The sequence below is a fragment of the Aulonocara stuartgranti genome, assembly GCF_965226115.1.
Source record: "Aulonocara stuartgranti genome assembly, chromosome: 7".
Taxonomy (NCBI): Eukaryota; Metazoa; Chordata; class Actinopteri; order Cichliformes; family Cichlidae; genus Aulonocara; species Aulonocara stuartgranti.
This window is the reverse complement of record NC_138945.1, coordinates 41,053,870-41,065,804: the sequence shown is the minus strand read 5'-3', so window position 1 is coordinate 41,065,804 and position 11,935 is coordinate 41,053,870. Positions and strand designations below refer to the sequence as shown.

The 11,935-nt window shown below is 38.5% G+C and overlaps 2 long non-coding RNA genes across 2 annotated transcripts; one reads left to right on the top strand and one right to left on the bottom strand.

The window, feature by feature from the left end:
- Window positions 1-343: 343 nt before the first annotated feature.
- Window positions 344-2,266, bottom strand: LOC309711912. Its single transcript, XR_014278130.1, has 3 exons — window positions 1,954-2,266; window positions 1,664-1,750; window positions 344-963 (listed from the first exon to the last, which is right to left on the bottom strand). It is a non-coding gene; the product is annotated as an uncharacterized lncRNA (long non-coding RNA).
- Window positions 2,267-3,207: 941 nt separating this feature from the next.
- Window positions 3,208-10,777, top strand: LOC309711052. Its single transcript, XR_014277876.1, has 2 exons — window positions 3,208-10,318; window positions 10,370-10,777. It is a non-coding gene; the product is annotated as an uncharacterized lncRNA (long non-coding RNA).
- The last annotated feature ends 1,158 nt before the right edge of the window (window positions 10,778-11,935 follow it).

Genomic DNA, 11,935 nt, shown 5'->3' with positions numbered 1-11,935 from the left:
GACCCGAGGCAGCCACCAGTCCGAGTGTCAGGTGAACTGAACTTCAGGTAAGAAGTTATGACCTGCAGTCCATCTGGGTCAGATATAAACCAAGTTTAGGTGTAGTTTATTTTCGTTGTGCTGACTTTTTACCCTCAGTTGCAATAACTCATACTGCGTTCTAGCCAGCTTGACGGAGTTTTTATACAGGTGGGTGCTATGAAGTTACTGATAGTGAACTTTATTTTATTCATAAGGTTAGTTAGTAGAGTTGCCAACCAGAGGCGGAGCCAGACATTTGAAACACCCGGGGCTTAGCCCAAAAGGATAGTATGCATGTGGGATTTTTTTTCCCTTGGGGGGGGGGGGGGGGGGGGGGGGGGTAGAAATGACTGAAAGATTAATTGGCTCTGTTTTGAGTTTTGTTCAAAAAAGAATGACTTCATATAGGGAAAAATATATATCACATGTGCAGAACACCTTAAACTAGTTTTTTAATTAAGCAGCAAGGCAGAACAAAATCAGGGCTGTATCAAGACACGAGGACTAAACCCCAATTCAACCAGACCAAGAACTGATCCAGAATTAAAACAGGACTACAACAGTTCAAAATCAGCACTACTTGGGACTTAACCAAGACAGAACCAGAATCAGAACTAGATGATAGTAGCACTAAAAATCATCATAGACCTGCACTACATTTATTTTTTAATTTTACCAAAGTACAATATTTAGATTGAGAAAGGTTTATATAATTATTTAGCCTTGTTGTGCAAACAAGCCTTCATAACTTAATAAATATAGAATTTGAAAAATAACAAACCTAAAAAGAAACACTAGGTATGAGATACATGAGTACCTATGATACGGTGATACTTTTGGTAAACAACCATTTGACTAACATGTGTGTCTCACCTGCTCTTGTTCATCTCTGTTCTGTCCTCATTCTCCATCTCCCTCTCTGTTCCTCTCTCCCTCTTTGTGCTGACAATCATCAAATATACAGATATTTACAAACTCTTCAGATAAAAACACAAACACTTTTTTAATTGTAACATCAAATCAGACTAAATGTTTATTTTTTTAGATTGATAAATATAAAAAACATATTTGTTAACTTTAAGAGTAAAGAGAGAAATCGTCTGTATTTCTTAATTGCAAATGGCACCAAATTGTATTCAAAATTGAGCCACACTTATGGAGCTCCACAGTTCTTTTCCTGGTGTTTTGGTTGACATCTCTTGATTTTCCCATGTCACAGAAACAGGCTCTGTGTTTTGCCTTATATGCATCCACAGCTGTGCCACCTGTTTACTCACATGGACTCTACTAACCTATCAGAAGCTTCTTCAGCTCAGAATGGAATCGTCTGGAGTTTTCTTATTAATTAACAATAAACTTAGTGTACATGTACTCCTAAATTTGATGAAAGTGATAAAAAACAGAAAGCTCTGTCTCTCTTTATTGTGACATTTAACTAATTCAAAAGATATTTCAATATTTATCTAAAACAAAAGTTTACTCTAAATTGATGTTGTGCAGTAAAAATGTTTTATGTTTTCTCCCTAAAGTGTAAATATCTGGTTACAAATGTAAATATCCTGCTGTGTCCTGAAATCCCTCTTGTTTTGCATACAAATATACTGAACAACATACAAAGCATAATATATAAAATAACATTTACCTGAGTTTTTCTTTGAAAGAACCCTCTAATGTCCATTCTTATATTTCAGTACATAACTGAAACCGATTTAGTCGGGGAGGGTAAGAACTGAAAATATGAAATAAACACACGTAAGCTAAGAATCTCTAAAAAAAAAATAGCATTTGTTCGGCTTTTCATTTCGCCATTTGTTGATTCACTTGAAGAGCAAGTAACGTAATATTGGTCAAGTGATCAGTTTGATATCAATCTTTCGTGATGCACCGTCATATTTACATTATTTGTACGGTACGAATGATTTGCTTTGGTACCTGGTCAAACTTAAGCTCTCCTTAGTATGGCTGGCTCCGTCTCTCCAACAGCGCACTGACGGGCAGCAGCTGCCCCGCCCCCTCGCTCAGTCGCTTAGTGCCTGAGCTTGGATCATACCAATATCAGGGGGGGATTCACGCACAGTCGTAAATTCCCACAGTGTGCACTATGTGCTTCGAATATTGTGTGTACTTTTTGTTTTATACAGTTGTCAGCCAGGCATCTAACTATGAAAAAATTGCACTCCAAAATACCCCGGGCTTCTGACAAAACAACCCGGGCTTAAGCCCAGTAAGCCACCCCCACGCTCCGCCCCTGTTGCCAACGGCTCCTTAAAAAATGGAATGGTCCCTCATTCAGAGAAAATATTACACGTTTCGTATTGAGCTGAGAAGAGACGCAGTTTGTCCCGGACTTTAGTTAGAATGGAAAAAGACACAAAGCTGGAGTTATTCTGTCGTTACGCTGCACTGCTGCCTCTTCTCTCATTCTCTACCCCTGCCTCTCCTTTTGCTACTTCAATCATCGGCTTTTCTCTCTTGTTTATTTATCGCCCACTTTGCGCCAGAAAGAGGAAACCAGCGGATGTCGCGGTAAACAACAGCAGCACGTTTAAGCTTGATCAGCTGTTGTTAGAATTTATTTAATATTAATTTCTAGTATCAGCTGATGTTTGCTGGAGCCACAGCTGTAAAGCTGCTGGTCATGATGTCGGTTTGGATATGTGGTGAGAGGGACACATGAAGATGAAACCCGGAGATGTCCTTACTGAATCATCAGAGCTGAACAGGTGATGGAGAAACAGGTTTACCTTTTAGGTGACATGAATGAGTTGAAGGGAAGTTATGAACTGTTTCTGAGAGACAAATAACACCAGGATCCTTTTTTATGTAGCTGACAGCTGGTAACTGTGCAGGGGCGGGTCTAGCAAAGTTATGCCAGGGGGCCAGGTAGGATATTAACAGGGAAAGGTGGGCACAAAGAAATACTTTTCTTTCTTATTCTCATTTAAAATATCTCGCTTTTATTAAATAATTATCTAAATCTTACAACCAAAGTGTTTATCTGACGTAAAATGTATAGAAATCATACATATACCAACAAGACAGTGTACATATGGAAAAGATATATATAAATCTTATAAAGTTTGTACCTGTCTTGTGTGAAACTTGTATGAAAAGCATACAAGAGTAAAAACAGATATAAGATCCCTTGAAAAATTATATAATGAAACTTGTATGTTTTGGATATGTCGAGGAGGGAAATTATTTTACTGCTATTGTTAAATAATTGTCATTGCATTAATAATATAATCTGCAGCATGGATATTGCATTCCAAGGTTTAAACAGTGTCTCTTTCAGAAAGACTGAGTTGCAGGCTGACAGGAAGTTGTATGCAGAAGTGAAAGCAGGAAGTTATTTTGAGCCGCAGGCTAAGACGAGGCTTTAACAATGTAACAGATAGCTTTAAGAAGGCCTTAAGCAGCTATGACTATTTTATACACAATGCATATCTGTGCTTATTAAAGAGTTGGAGTTCGGTCAATTAATTGGGGGTCGGAAGCTTTGTTCGGCGCGATGTTCGGACAATCTATTGTGCAAGTGACTTGGAGCCATAGAAGGAATCGCAATACATGCTTACAAAACACTTATATATCAGATCATTTTATATTAAGGTTTTAGTAGAGGTTCTTGGTTAAAACATTTATTTAGTAGAAGACATACACATAGTCTCAGTGAGCTTCTGGTCTGGTAAAAGGTCAGAAGTGCAACAGGTGAATTGAGAAAGAGCATTTGAGGACGAGACACAGACAGTAGGTGAAGAGGTGACACAAAGAGCATGTGAGGTCAACACACACACACACACACACTTTAAATTAGATTTATTTAGAGGAAGAGGTTAGTTATGTTTGGCTGTAACTGCAAAATTGTCTTGGTAAAAGAGGAACCGTTTCTTGTTGTCTCGGCAAGAAAGAGGAACAATTCATTTTAAGATAAGAACGGAAAGTACCAAGCCATGAAAATAGAAGATGATTTTCTAGGTGAAAAGTCATGATGATGCTGATCTGATCTATGTATAAAATGTATCTGTGACGCATGAAGGGGCGTCAGTAAACAAACCCTGATGCTATAAAATATCTGTTCATGCTTTGATTAAGTCGAAGACTACTTCCTGTCTGCGTACAGAGTTGTCTTCCCACACGTGTGTTCATTAAAATCATCGTTTGACTTCACCCGGCCGGATCGGTGTGGTTATTCTTCGATCACCTCTTGTACCCTTCCTCAATACTGAATCTTAACATTTGGGGGCTTCGTCCGGTTATTGAGGAGGGTGAGTTGGAGGTTTAGACGGAGAAATCCGGGGTCTTAGGTGGTCTGACGGGCAGACATGAATTCCAGTGGTCTAAGTGAGTGGGCATAAGCCGGCTTATCCAAAAGGTAAGGCACTACCTGTTGAATTATTTCCAAAGTGTGCCAAATTGGACATGATAAAATTTAAGTCTACTCACTGAAGTTACTGGTGCATGTCTGTTTTGATTTTGATGAAAAATCTCATGAGTTGAAGCAGTTAGAGTTCTGCTAAGAAGAATGAAGAAATGAAAGCAGTAAAGTCTGCTAAAGCAGTTAGAGTCTGCCAGGAAAAGTTTAAATAATGGGTTGAAGTCCCAAAGAAATTGAGTTAGAGTCTCAAGTAGTTTGGTAGGGTATTTGGTCATTTTGTGGGTTAAAGTCCCGGTTGGTCATTAGGTCAGACCTCTGTGGGTCAATTTGTGGGTTAGAGTCCCCATTGTCCATCAGGGTCGATCTGCCTCAGTTATACACTTGTTTCGGGTGTTGATTGTTGTTTCAAAGTATTATAAATTATTCTAGAACGGCAGTTCGAGTCTGCTAGGAAGCGCAGAGCCCGGAGGTTACGCTCCCTCCTTGTCGTGGACGCGCGACATTGACCTCTCGGCGAAGAGGGTTAGTTCAGTGTGGTTTAGCTGTGGGGTACAGGGCATCCCGGAATTAAGCTAGGAGTTAGAGTCTCCTTACCGTTTGCAACGGTATCTGCGCTTTTTTGGACAGGAGAAGTTGGTCTTCGGGCGTGTAACTTTAACTTAACACTTCAAAGTTTGGGTTGGTTGACGCTTTTAAATTGAGTTAGGGATTTTAGAAATGAGGCCAGAAACAGTTAAAGTCTTGATACTGGTTAATTGGTCGCAAAAAACTCAGGGAATTTATCCGCTGGGTGGTTATGTTAAATTTGTCTAAATTGTGTAGGCGCTAAAGCTGACAGATCTGACAGTAGTTGTAAATATAAGACGTCTTTGTAAAATAAGAGATCTCTGTGTGAAAGGAGTCTGAGGCAATGCTGCTGCTATTTTTAGACGGTGTGTGTGAGTGAAAATGCAAATGAGTAAGCAGTGAACTGTTTAAGCCACAGTTGGTTTTACAAATACTGCTGCAAACATTGTTGAGTGTGTGTTTCAAATGCCATTTATGTTTATTAGAGGACTATAAATAAAGTTTTGAGTTGCCGTAGTGGATGTATAGTAATTGACTGAGTTTGGATGTAGATATATAAATATATTGAGTGCACTGTATATACTTAAGACTAACACATCACTTTCAGTAGTAACTTTTCTCCAGCATTAGTTGCTGGTGTGTTTTATTTTTTCAATCTCTTGTGTGTGCGGTGAGAATTAATAGAGGTTTCAATTTTTGTTTGTTTGTTTTTTACTTGCTTTTTTGATTATGACAAGCATGTCTAAAATACTCTTAGGAAAGTGTGTTGAGTTATATTCCTTAACTCTAGTCACAGTTTAAGTGTGAATGTGGTGACTAGAAGCTTTGACATGATGAATAAAGGTGTGAGAGGTATTTCTTGGGTGATGTAAAGTAGGACGTTTTAAACTTTGAAAGTGTTTTTAATTTGAGAGAGGCATGAGTGATGTTATAAGAGTTTAGTTTATTTAAAAGGTGTGTGTGAGAGGATTATGAAATCATTGTGTGAATGATGCTACATTTTAGGTCAAAAGTTAGTAGAATTACAGAGGGTTTGTAGATTGTAAATACAAAATAAGTTTGATTAGCCTGGAGAAACAGCAAAGCAGTTTGAGCTGCTCTGAGCAGCTGCGTGCGGTGTGTGTGTAACAGGAAATGGTGTGGGTGACAGGAAGTTTGCATGCCCATATAAGGTGATGTGTGAACAGAGGAAGTCTGAGAGAGAAGTGTGTGTGTAGGCAAAAGGCAGAGTGTGTGCGTGAAATAAGGGAGTATTGTTTTTACATCAAGGTTTAGTAGAGCTAAAGTAGAACGTCACAAACAAACAAAAGAAGGTAAAATGAAGAGAGAAAATAATGTGGTTCCCTGACCGGGAGAGAAAATAACTGACAATTACATTAATGAATAGAAAACACACATACACAAAGTGCCATATGTGAAATTATTCTAGGAAGGAGTCAGAATTGAGATAGCTTATTATAGAGATAGTTTAACATAAGATGCAATGAAGGAAGCAGCTTACATTCCTTTAATTCCCAGAGCCAGTGTGTTCCCTCCCCTGCCCACTTGGGCCCCGTATCAGGCGAGTATGGAAGGCTGGATAGCCCATGACGGGTAAGATCCCACCTCGAAACCCTGGGACAACCTAAGGCAGGCACAGTCACGATTACTCTCGGACCTGACGGGTAAGACCGCTGGGCTAGGGTGGAGGTGGAAAGTGGCAAGTGGAGCCCTACCTTCTGGCTGAGGACAAGGAATGCTGCTATTTAAGGTAGGATATCAGAATTTGGGTTAGTAAATTTGGGGAGGAGAAAATTGACTGTTTAAAGGCAAAATTATGAAGGAGTCTGACACACTGTAAAAGCACCATATGCAAATTCACACACACAAACAGGAAATGCATTAAACTTATAAAGACAAGACAAGCTCATGGAGTTTAATGCATAGACACTGATTAAACCTGGCTAAGAACACAAACATAGGCAATGAAGAACAGCTTGCTATTTTGTATGAATGATACAATGGTGTGAATGTTTAATAAAATACATTTGAGTTTGTAATTGAGGAATAGAATAAGCCATATGACAAAGGGAGTTATGAAAACGAAAAAGGGATTAAAGTAGTTTTAAAAAAGAGTGACTTAGGAGTGCTCTCGTACTGAGTGATCAACACTAGTGATCACTGTTGGAAGAAATAAAATGATTTAATGAGTTGGGAATGTTTAAACATATGTTTCTGTTGTTACAGCTTCTTGAGAGATGATTCAGTATGCAAATTAGCTGGAGTGTGTGTGTGACTGTGACTTTCAGGAAGAGGAAGCATAGCAGAGACGAGAAGTGCAGATTGGGGTAGGGAATTTATAGTTTAGTGATTATATGATGTCGTAAGGGGTCTTATGTTGAATTTAAGAGTATAAGGGGGTGATTTTTGTTTGCAAATTGTGTGGTTTTAATGAGACTTTTGGTGTATTGAGGAGGTGAAATTATGTGGTGGCAAGATTTGTGTGTTTAAGGTTGTTGTGGTGATGGGTTGATTCTGTCAGGTAGGTTGTTGTTGTTGTTTTTGTTTTTAATAGGGGGAGTTTTAGGAAACATGGACATGTCTAAAAAATTGGGCCCATTATTTTGTAACAGTGCACTTAAAGAAAACCTGTCAGGTGATTTTGTTTTGTTTTTATGAGCTAACAATCAGCTCTATTTTTCATTTCTGTTTTAAGCAGGCCTGCAACAGTGAATAACGGCGCTGAAAATTCTCGGGAAGAGCAAATATAAGGTGGGCTTCCCAGATTATAATTGGCTGAGGAGAGCTACCTGTGGGGACTGATCAAGGTCGTAAGTCCCTGTAAAAAGGATTTTATGCGAGTCAATCCAGTCCAAAAGCATGAAGAAATATTTTCCTATGGAAAATAAAAATGACGGAGCTCATTTTGCTGAGGGTGGAGAATCTGACGCGGGAAGCTCCACCATTAGCAAATACATGGTGTGACTGCATGTGAGTGAGGATGAATTAATGTGGACAAACAATTTGTTTTTACCAGAGAAAATTTCTGTTTTGTTTTATTAGGTGGGGTTAGATTATGGGATTATAGTATATTGTTGGGAGAATGCCAAATGCTAAAGGGGAAATATTTTTTGATGTAACTCAGTTATCATTGTTTGAAGAAACACATGACTGATAACTGTTCTGTTTTAAGTTTATTTTTATGACATAGATTGGATCATGAGTGGGGAAAACTGAGCATTTTTAGGTTTGGTATAGTATCTTGACACATGAAATGTATCAAGATAAAGGGGGGTTTAGGGTTTAATAATTTAATTGTTTAATAATTTAGGATCATTTTAGGACCTTTTGGGTTTTTGATCATTTGGATATGGTAAAACTGAAACTGTTATTTTTAAGTTAAGGTTAAAAGATTAAAAGTGAACTTGTCACGGTTTGCGAGGCAAGCCGTGTGGAGTTGTAGAAAAGGACCCAAAAGGCGGCAGCTCTGGCGCAGGTGAATATTTATTTACAACGGTGGGCACAAAACAGCACTGGTGGAAAAAACAACCTAAACTGGGTAAGCTAATAACACAAACCAGAAACGAGACGCAGGGAGACCGAGGGGAAACATGGAATAAACACAAAGAGAGACGAGAGCTCATAAATACACAGAGGGGCACAAGGGGGTAAGAGTCACAAAGGGAAAAAACACTTAGGGAACACCACAACAGGACACCTCAGAAAACCTGGCCTAAATAAGGAGCGAAAATACAAGGAACCAAGAATGCTGGGCCAACATGGCCCAGGACCATGAATCCTGTTTAGAAGATACAATGCCGGTTTTTCAAAGCTGTGAATAAATCTTAGAGGGAAAATTAGTGAGGGTTGAAGGGGTAGAACAGCTTTGATTTTTGATCTTTAGAAGAAGTGGTTATAATGTAGGCTTACACATACAGATATTACATAGGAGGTATTTTTAGGATAAAGGGGGAGCTTATAAATAGAAATGATTTTTATACATATTGCATTTTGTGCTTTTAAAGGAGTTGTGGCTCAAATTTGTCTCTGGAGGGTCACGAGCCTTTGGCTAGCGCTATGATTAGCCAATCTACTGTGAGGATAATATGAGTTCATGAAGGATTGCACACGCTTACAGACACAGAGTTAAGAAACACACATGACAGTATTGATTCCAGGCAAAAGGCCTTAAATTCATTTAGCTTTTAACTGAACTTAAAGAAGGACCAAAGAGGAAGGAAAGCATATATTTTGGTTAGGTCTGATAAACTAGAATTAGGAGGTATGGTTACATTAAAAGGAGCAAAATGAAATAAAAAGGCTATACCAAAACAGGTGATAACATAGGAAATGTGAGGTTTTAAAATGAAGTTAGTGTTAACACATAGGAGTTGTTTCAAGGCAGCATTTAGCTATGATGAAATGTATACAGGAGTAATTGCTTATATGCTTAAACTTAATTGATTAAAGTGGTTGTTTTCTTTTGGAGTAGATTAACTTGCAGCAGCGACAACTTGTGCACAGGATGTTGATGATCAGATAAGGGAAAATAGAGCGAGCAACTGGACGTGAAAGCAGGGCTTAAAGAGTTTAAAGTGATGAGGAACATACATAAATACAAGTCAATAAGTTAAGAGCATAATTAGGATCATGCTTTTGATTAAAGAGTCCCAGATAGGATAAGTTAGGGAGATGCAAGAAAAGGTGTTTTGTTTCCTTTGCAGAAGATCTCGGCGACCACAGGAGGGGCGAGGATCCTGGAGATCTCGAGGTTCGAGACCACCAGAGAAGGGTCTGCGTGAGGACACAATGTATTGTGACCTCTGGTGTTCCAGAGGTCAAAAGGGGGAGTGTCGAGGAGGGAAATTATTTTACTGCTATTGTTAAATAATTGTCATTGCATTAATAATATAATCTGCAGCATGGATATTGCATTCCAAGGTTTAAACAGTGTCTCTTTCAGAAAGACTGAGTTGCAGGCTGACAGGAAGTTGTATGCAGAAGTGAAAGCAGGAAGTTATTTTGAGCCGCAGGCTAAGACGAGGCTTTAACAATGTAACAGATAGCTTTAAGAAGGCCTTAAGCAGCTATGACTATTTTATACACAATGCATATCTGTGCTTATTAAAGAGTTGGAGTTCGGTCAATTAATTGGGGGTCGGAAGCTTTGTTCGGCGCGATGTTCGGACAATCTATTGTGCAAGTGACTTGGAGCCATAGAAGGAATCGCAATACATGCTTACAAAACACTTATATATCAGATCATTTTATATTAAGGTTTTAGTAGAGGTTCTTGGTTAAAACATTTATTTAGTAGAAGACATACACATAGTCTCAGTGAGCTTCTGGTCTGGTAAAAGGTCAGAAGTGCAACAGGTGAATTGAGAAAGAGCATTTGAGGACGAGACACAGACAGTAGGTGAAGAGGTGACACAAAGAGCATGTGAGGTCAACACACACACACACACACACTTTAAATTAGATTTATTTAGAGGAAGAGGTTAGTTATGTTTGGCTGTAACTGCAAAATTGTCTTGGTAAAAGAGGAACCGTTTCTTGTTGTCTCGGCAAGAAAGAGGAACAATTCATTTTAAGATAAGAACGGAAAGTACCAAGCCATGAAAATAGAAGATGATTTTCTAGGTGAAAAGTCATGATGATGCTGATCTGATCTATGTATAAAATGTATCTGTGACGCATGAAGGGGCGTCAGTAAACAAACCCTGATGCTATAAAATATCTGTTCATGCTTTGATTAAGTCGAAGACTACTTCCTGTCTGCGTACAGAGTTGTCTTCCCACACGTGTGTTCATTAAAATCATCGTTTGACTTCACCCGGCCGGATCGGTGTGGTTATTCTTCGATCACCTCTTGTACCCTTCCTCAATACTGAATCTTAACAGATACTTACTAAAACAATATATGAAAGTGATGAGAAAGTGGCCACTTTCATGAGTTAAGTCAGTTTTTACTATTTCTTTTCCATATGGGACTGTCACAACAGCATTTGTTTTCATTCAAAGTCTTTATGGTTTTAATACCTGGTGGGCCGGTCTGTAGTCAAAATGCCCGATTTTCCGTCCCAGTCCAGCCCTGCAGGTTAATACTGGCAGTGTCACTATGCCAGCTGACTGTATTTCATCATCAGCCAGTGTTGTTCTTTATCAATATTACCAAAGTTTACCATAAGGCAGCATAGAAAGTATTTACTTGCTTTCAGGTTTCATTCAAATGTTAGTCTTTTCAGTTGTTTCCCCACTTTTTTCCTGTTTCAAAATCAAACACCAGTTTGTGAGAAGATTATCTTCTTTTTTTAATAGGCAGATAAAGTTTTTACATTGGAACTGGCTAATTTATCAATTGTTTGTTACAAATCTTCATATTTTAATATTCAAAAATGTTTTTTCCCAAAACATATGTGCACTATATGTCAGTAAAAATACCATGCAAATATTGCTGTCCTTGAATGCTGAGTAAACACTGACTGATTGTATCTCTTGTACTTTATCAACGCAGTATCTAAAAACTTTGCACCGTAGTGGTTAAAATCTCATTCTAATAAGAGTTAAAAGCGCATTCGGTTATTAGGTTTATAGGGTTATTGAATTATGGTTAACGGTTGGTAGAATTTTTTTTAAACATTATCTGCCAATTACATCTGCCACCCTTCTCCAAATCTGTGCCCCTACCTGCCCCCCCCAACAAAAATTTTCTAGACACGCCACTGACAGCAACAGGTATAACCTTAACCATATAGAACTGTTGTCCAATCAGAAGCTTGCAAACAATAACAGCACACAGTCTGGTGTCAAAAAAGGAGATAAAGGTTTTAGACTTTAAACTTTTGGAAAAATGTCTGTTTTCTTGTTGTTATGTAAAGGCAGAGACAGAGTTTTTGATCAACCTGGACAGAGTTTTTCAAACACTCGGTGTCACTGATCTAAATCACATGTTCTGTGTGGATGAAAAGCCAAAGCTTATAAAAAACAACA